We start from the raw sequence: 8211 nt of genomic DNA, 5'->3' as shown, positions 1-8211 counted from the left end.
CTCTGCAAGACTGAGATTCTTTTTTTTCCTTTAATATTTTTTATTTATTTTTGAGAGACAGAGGGAGATAGCATGAGCAGGGAAGGGTCAGAGAGAGAGGGAGACACAGAATCTGAAGCAGGCTCCAGGCTCTGAGCTAGATGTCAGCATTGAGCCCAATGTGGGGCTTGAACCCAGAACTATGAGACCATGACCTGAGCCGAAGCCAGACACTTAACTGACTGAGCCACCCAGGTGCCCCAAGACTGAGATTCTTGAGGGCAGGTGTCAGATTGTCTTCATGTTTAGAACCCCTATAAGAAGCACATAGTAGATGCTTGGCAAATAGCTGCTGAATAACTCTTTGCAAGACCCAATACTCTGTTCACTTGTTGCTGTTACAGAATGACCATCTTAGCTTTGTCAATGCAGAATAAACAAACCTTTAGAATCTCTAAAAGTAAGAAATAGAGGTTTATTCGAACCCAAGTTAGGATAGCTTCCTGGGAAACACAGTTTTCAGAGGGAGGAACGTTCCAGAGAATGAACAGTTTTCATAGGGCTGTATACCAGAAGATAATAGATTAGCATATAGGCAGGAATCACAAGTTTTAATGTTAAGGACTGCAGGGAGCAGGGACATTGATGGATATCTTAAGGACAAGATAGTTTTCCTTTAGGCCACTCATTTACAAAGCAGGTGCACAATGTATGCTTGGTGGGCGATCAATCAGACTTCTGGTTTAAACAAAGTCTAGGTACAGTTATGCTGACTTAGAAAGAAACCTAAAATGGCTTCCGAGTATCTCAGGCCTGTAGAGTTTTTTCTCTCATCAGCTCTCCACCATACAAGATCTTCTAGCTTATCTTCTCAGATCTAAAGCACTCTTCTTTCTGCTTTAGGTCTAAATTTTTGTGTTAGAGGATCTGATTGGACTTTTGGACAATCATTCACTTCTTGTCCAATCAACTGTGTCCAAGGCTTAGGGTGGAGGTGGATCAAGTTATGTGGTCTGTAAGGCTTCTTCTGGATTTGAGGAGAGAGGAAATATGGTCATATTCAGCATATCTGTAGGTTTAAGCCATGTAAGAGCCTGTTAACATCCCAACCGTACGACCTCAGGCCTTAAGATTTCAGTGGCTTGATTTCTAACTGCTAGTATCTACATTTCTTTGCTTGAGGAATTATTTGGGGTCTGACGCCTGCCTTGCACCATCCCCCTTTCCAGCACATTAGAAATGTTGGAGGGGCACCTGGGTGGCTCAGTCAGTTAAGCATCCGACTTGGGCTCATGCCATGATCTCGAGGTTCATGAGTTCGATCCCTGAGCTGAGCTTTGTGCTGACAGGGAAGCCTGGAGCCTCTTTGGATTCTGTGCCTCCTCTCTCTGCCCTTCCCCCACTCACACACTCTCTCTCTCTCTCTCTCAAAAAGTAAATAAATATTTAAAAAAAAAAAGTAACTTAGAGATGTTGGAAAAACACTGAAAAATACTGTTCATCCCTACAAGATCCCTACCAATGATCAGAGACTTGGTGTAGAACTACTCCAGCTGCTTACTCCGCTTGTGGGAGAATTTCGAGTGTGTGTTATGTCCAGGCTTTTGGAGTTCCCCAGTGATGTTAAGCTCCAGTTGCCCACAGTGGTAACATGCTTGATAAGCACTTGTTATTGCAGCATTCCCTTCCCTGTCTCCCTTCTTCCAACCATGTTGCCCTGGATCACCTCCCAAAGAAACTGCCTGCGCTCAAATCCTCATCTTAGATTCTGGCTTTTGGGGGGACCCCAATTAAGATGCTACCATCCTCTTGTATGTGAATTACTGCCCAGACCTCTAAACTGGACATTCACTCCTACCCCGCCAACAACATGAGCAGAGCAACCTCAATGAATTTTTAAAAATATCACTTGGATCGATCATATTCCTTCCCCGGGTAACAACCTCCTGTGTTTTTTCCTTTGCACTTGGGATGTAATCCCAACCTCACACCTCATCCCGAGACCCTGTTTTCTGTGGCCCTTTTATTTCTCTCTCAATCTCATCCTGTTCCTTGGCTCCCCATGTTGATGACACTGTAGCCCAATGACTAAGCTGCCGGCCTCGGGACCTCTGTCCTTGTCTGTTTCAGGACCAGATCATCAGACATCATTTTTGTCACATCAGTTTTCATTTCCTTAATGATATGTCTATTTGAATCCTTTTCCACTGGGTTAGTGTTTGTGTCCCAGATCAGATTGTAAATTACTTTAGGGCGAAGGACTTCACTGTGGTATATACATTACTCAGCAGTTCCTGGCAGATAGGTGGTACTCAGTAAATGTTTGTTGAATGAATGGATGGATGGATTACATAGAAAGGGTACAGTGAGTCATGATCTCATTACAATGTTTATATTTCTTTTAAAATAGCTTATTGTCAAATTGGTTTACATACAACACCCAGTGCTCTTCCCCATAAGTGCCCTCCACCATCACCACCACCTCTTTTTCCCCCTCCCTCTTACAATGTTTATATTTATGATGTTCTCTGGGTTGAGAATGATCTCCTACTCGCCACCATTTTTTTATCCTCCATATCCATCAGGGCACAAAACAAGGACCTCCTCTTCTAAAAAATGCTCCCATTTCCCCTAAGCCAGAAACAGTTTTGTTTTTGCCATCAGCTAACATAATATGATTTATGAGGGTATTTTGGTGATAAACAATTATACGACATGCCCACATTTTGAATCAGTGTCTTAGTTCTAATGAATGGGGCATCATTCACACTTTATCTGTTTCATCCCTAGGTAATAAAGGAATTTTTAAAATGACAAAAGGGACCAGTTTGCCACGAGATGCGGCATTTTGTTACGGAGCTTGGGACCATGATTATTGCTGCCCACTTTGATGTGGAGACAGCTGGGTTTGCATGCATTCAGTCCTTCTCCGTGATGGCATGCCACTGTCACCAGCAGCGTGCAGCAGCCCCAGTCACTGTCTATATCTGTGGCATTAATGACAACTGTGATCAGTATCTGTCATTAGTACTTGATTCGGTGAGCTGCAACGGGGTGGAATGGGACAAGGTTAAGAATTCATGTGAGTAGAGAGCAGAGGTATTATTATACGTATTGGCTCAACTGGGCCTGTGGTTGATCATCACCTTGACTCTTGTTCAGCTTCATATTCTGGTCCTGAGCAGTGACCTCCTGAAAGCGGGGTTTCCCAGATCTGATAGTAAGTTGTTAAGGGTCTATGCTTTGGAAACACAGACCTGGTTTAGAATCCTGGTTCTATCACATATTAACTGTGTGATGTAGGGTAATCTACTTCCACCCTTTAATTTTCATTTTCTTTCCTCATAAAGTGGGATAACAACAGTTCTTGCTTTTTTGGGTGGTTGTGAAGAATAAATAGGATACTTTCTCTAACATTCTGAGCACAGTGCTGTAGATGTGGTGTGTGTTTCATAAATGCTATTAACAACAGTATTATAATCCCTTATCAAAACCCTTAATACTGGATATGTTTCATGATAACATTTTTTAAATTAGAAAGATAGGAGTATGATATGTATATGGCGTATAAGGTATTTATTATGCAAGTACCCCAAATTCAAATCTTTGCATATCTCTGTGGTGAAACATAGGAATACTTACACCAAACGGGGCAAAGAAGATCTGATTCTCCAGGTAATATTTGAACATCAAAAATATAAGGTCAGGTCAGGTTTTGGTGCCAGATAAGTTATGAGGAAATTCTGAGTTTCAGAGCTCTTGGATTCTGGAATTTGGATAGGGATTATGGGATTGTGTTTCTGTCAGTATGGCTATGTTTATCATTTGAAGCTCAGTCTCCAAACCTACATCTCTGCCATTCTTCTGTCTCTCCTCCCACTCCATTCTCTCAGGTACACATAGGACAGCTACCCCCATTTTGTTCCTGTTTTGTTTTTTTAATGTTTTTATTTTATTTCTGAGAGAGAAAGAGGACAAAGGCACAGGGAGACAAAGAATCCAAAGCAGGCTCCAGGCTCTGAGCTGGGAGCGCAGAGCCCAACATGGGGCTGGAACTCACAAACCATGAGATCATGACCTGAGCCAAAGTCAGATGCTTAACCGACTGAGCCACCCAGGCCCCCTCCCTAAGTTTCATTCTTGATTATCTAATAATAAAGAAAACCCAGGCTCTGCTAATTACTACCCTTATGGTCTTGTTTGGGCCCAATTACTCTACCTTTCGAATGGAGAATGATAATTGAACCTAGCTCACGACCTGTTAATAAGGACCAAATGTAGCAATGCAGGGAATTTACTCTGTGTAGGGGTTGGCGAACACTCAGTAACTGTTCTTCTTTCTTCTTCTCCTCCCTCTCTTGTTCCTTTTTCTTCCCCCAGGAGGGTCACAATTAATGAATCAAACATGCTGCATGCAGTGCTATAGACCTTGGAGGTGGCTGGAGAGTATTTGTTATGCCCGTTTGCTGTAAGGAGGTTGTATATTGTCAGGCTGATAAGATGAATACATACAAATCAACAGTAAAAAAATAGAAATTATGTTATATGGGCATGCTTTAGTTGTTAAGAGGGACAAAATGAGAGGTGGAAGTATTCAGGGTAGCTTCCCGAAGGTGTAATTTTTTTTTTATGTTTTTATTTATTTTTGAGAGACAGAGAAAGACAGCGTGAGCAGGGGAGGGTCAGAGAGAGAGGGAGACACAGAATCTGAAGACAGGCTCCAGGCTGGTTGTCAGCACAGAGCCTGATGCAGGGCTTGAACCCACGAACCGAACCCACAAACCGTGAGATCATGACCTGAGCCAGAGCCAGATGCTTAACCAACTGAGCCACCCAGGCGCCCCTGGGAGATGTACTTTCTATGCTAGTCTTTGGAGAGTGAGTAGAATTTAGAGGTTGAAGAATTAACCGTGAACATTTGGGGCAGAGAGATTCTAGTGAAGAAATGTGTGGATACACAGAGATAGAAGTAAGTCCACTGTGACTATAGAATGGTGAGTATTGTCCCCCATGACCGCATATAGATCGAACCATACCATGTTTTGCAGTGAAACAGTCTCAGAGAATTATCTGACTCCCACACAGCATTTCTCCACGGAGGTGATACATCTGGTAGACTTCCAAATAAGTACCCAGCTGGGTGAGGAAAAGAAATATTTCCAGATAATGAGGAAAGTCTTACCAAATTCATAGCAACTTTCAGGAAGTGGCTTCCCACGTTCCAAAGCTAGACTATCTGCCCTAGGATATATAGAGCAGACACACATGCATTATCCAAACCAGTAGATATTTATGGGGGAAAGCGTCACATTGTAAAGGACTATTCATCTAAAGTGCTCTTTCTTTTAAAGAAATAAACAGGTACACAGGCCAAGAGATGACTGCAAAAGATATAGTTGTTTCAAAACTTTTGTGCCATGATCTTGATAAGCCTCCTGATGTGATCCATTACATTTTGAGCTTGGGACCGATCAGTTCTGGACACTCTTTGAGCAAGTGCCAAATGTTGAAAACTTCATCCAGATGAGCACCAATTGCTGTGTCTCCAGGGAGTTTTGCCACCAAGATGGAATCATCGCATGGCCACTGTTGGAACAGGGTTGGTAGATTCAGCAATAGGAGTTGTGACGCAGCAGAGAGGAGTCTGGCCTTGTTGCTGTCTTGCTGGGAGGCATTTGGGGCAAGTCCTTCATTATCTTGCTGCCAGCTGTCATTTTTTCTCCTTATTGTAATGAGCACAAAATAACTTCCTATTTAGCTGGAAAAATGAATCAGAGGCTAAGGATCACACTGATTTCCTCAGAGATAAGTCTGTGTGATGACGACTCATTCTCCTGGCACTGGTGGTGGCAGATGAGCCTGTCTCTCTGTCCTCTTGGGATTGTAAACCTTCCCTTGGCAGAAGATGGGCACAGTAAGCTTTTTTTTTCCCTTTTCCACTATGGGATTCTTGCCTTGGGAGAAATCCTCCTTCTAACTCCTAATTTCTGTAAGTCTTTATTTCAAGGTACCAATCCCTGCAAGGCTGAAATGGTTGTTCCTTAACCCAAACATCACCGAACACCCCCTTAGCCAGAAGACATGGCTGAGAACACACTGATGACCTCTCTCTTTCTTTGGGCCAAACCCGAATTTTCTTGACAAACTCTGCAAGCCGTAAGTTGAGCTTTTGCATATGCTGTGAATTTGGAAGCTTAGGTACAGAGCCAAGAGGTTTCCTGGGTTGATGTTCATGTTAAAAGCTATGCCAAACTGTCATTTAAAAAAATGGAGTTGGGATAAAGATGGAAGTTTTGTAAACATGATGCCAAGTAACATTTGGGCCATCACATATGCTTGTTCTATTTCTGAATAAATCCTCCATCCTCTAATAAGTTTCTGCATTTCCATAAATATCCTTTCAGTCTTAAATATCATTTATTCCTATAAGCTTTTTTTTTCATGACCTATCATAACTGGCCAGGTTCTTCCTGATACAAGCTCATGTAGTAAGTTCTACTTCCCCTATCGAAACACCTACTACTCTCTGTTATAACTGCCTATTTGATTGTTAGTCTTTTCTTATTAGACTCTAGCTTACATACGTTTTTGGGTACCAATACCTCCTCTAACGCTTGGTGTGTAGTGGGTACTCAACAGACTTTAATGAATAAATGAAGTGAATGAATGACATACTCAATTTCAAAAAATGTAGTTGTTCCCAAACATCTGGGTATTTCATATCATAATGACCCAATCCAATTAATGCCAACTGAGATTCTTGCCAATACTATCATATTAAGATTGTCTTCAAGTCTCTGCTATGTGATCATATATTTTTATTGCTATATCCTTAATGCCTACAACTGTATCTGGCACTTAATTAGTACTCAGTAAATATTTTTTAAATGGTAAATGACTTCTCATAATCAAAATAACTGCATTTATTATAGTGTTTTATCACTTACAAAGAACTTTCAAAATATTTCCTCTTTTTAATGATTTTACCTAAGGTCATGCAATTAGCATGCAACGAAGACAGGATATGACCCAGGCTTTTCTTGAACTATGCCAGAGTGCTCCGTCCAAAAGTAGGCAACTCCAGAAGATCAAAAGTGTCTTGGTTTTTTTTGCACCAAATTGCTTACTTCTGCGTGTCAGTCTTTCACCAGTCTCAGGAACTTTCTGATGGAGTCGTTATTAAGTGAAAATGGGCATACACTTGCCTTTTCTAGAATAATTACTTAAAACACGTACATTGGGGGAGAAAAAGTCAGTCCTTTATATTTCTTCTGACAAAATTTTATTCTACAAGGTTGCCAAGGAATTAAATTATGAAATCAGAGATGGTTGAAGCTGGGCATGCCTTTGAAGTGACGGTTTCAGCATTTGACGACTGACCTCCTTCCAGATCTGGCTTGGTAAACTCTCTAAGAAGCAGTAAATGCCTTTTCCTTAGATGCTTCACTTTAGATTTTAAGACATAAAGATTCATTGTGTTTGGGACAGTTTTGTTAAGTTAGGCAAAGGAGGAAGGGGTGAATTAGGTTGGAAGTTGTCATTAGATCTGGGAAGTCTTTTTCACCTCTTTGTAGCAACTTAGTACACAATTTTTTTTTATTATTTCAGGAGTAGAATTTAGTGATGTATTACTTACACACAACACCCAGTTCTCATCCAACAAGTGCCCTCCTTAGTGCCCATCACCTACTGAGCTCCTCCTCCCACTCCCCTCCCCTCCAGCAACCCTGTTTATTCTCTATATTTAAGTGTCTCTCATGGTTCGCCTCTGTCTTGTTTATATCTTATTTTATTTTTTCTTCCCTTCCCCTATGTTCACCTGTTTTGTTTCTTAAATTCCACATATGATGAGGGCATATGATATGTATCTTGCAAATGGCAAGATTGCATTCTTTTTGAGTGCTGAGTAATACACACACACACACACACACACACACACACACACACCCCACAGCTTCTTTATCCATCCATCAGTCAATGGAAATTGAGTTCTTTCCATACATAATTTGGCTATTGGTGATAGCATTGCTATAAACATTGGGTGCATGGGCCCCTTCAAATCAGCATTTTTGTATCCTTTGGGTAAATACCTAGGGAGGGGCAGAAGGAGAGGAAGAGAGAGAATCCTAAGCAAACTCCACACTGTCAGCATGGAGCCCGACTTGTGGCTCAACCTCACAAACCATGATATCATGACCTGAACCCAAACCAAAACTTAACTGTTTAGCTGAC

The sequence above is a fragment of the Suricata suricatta genome, chromosome 12, assembly GCF_006229205.1.
Source record: "Suricata suricatta isolate VVHF042 chromosome 12, meerkat_22Aug2017_6uvM2_HiC, whole genome shotgun sequence".
Taxonomy (NCBI): domain Eukaryota; kingdom Metazoa; phylum Chordata; class Mammalia; order Carnivora; family Herpestidae; genus Suricata; species Suricata suricatta.
Note: the sequence above shows the minus strand (reverse complement) of the source record.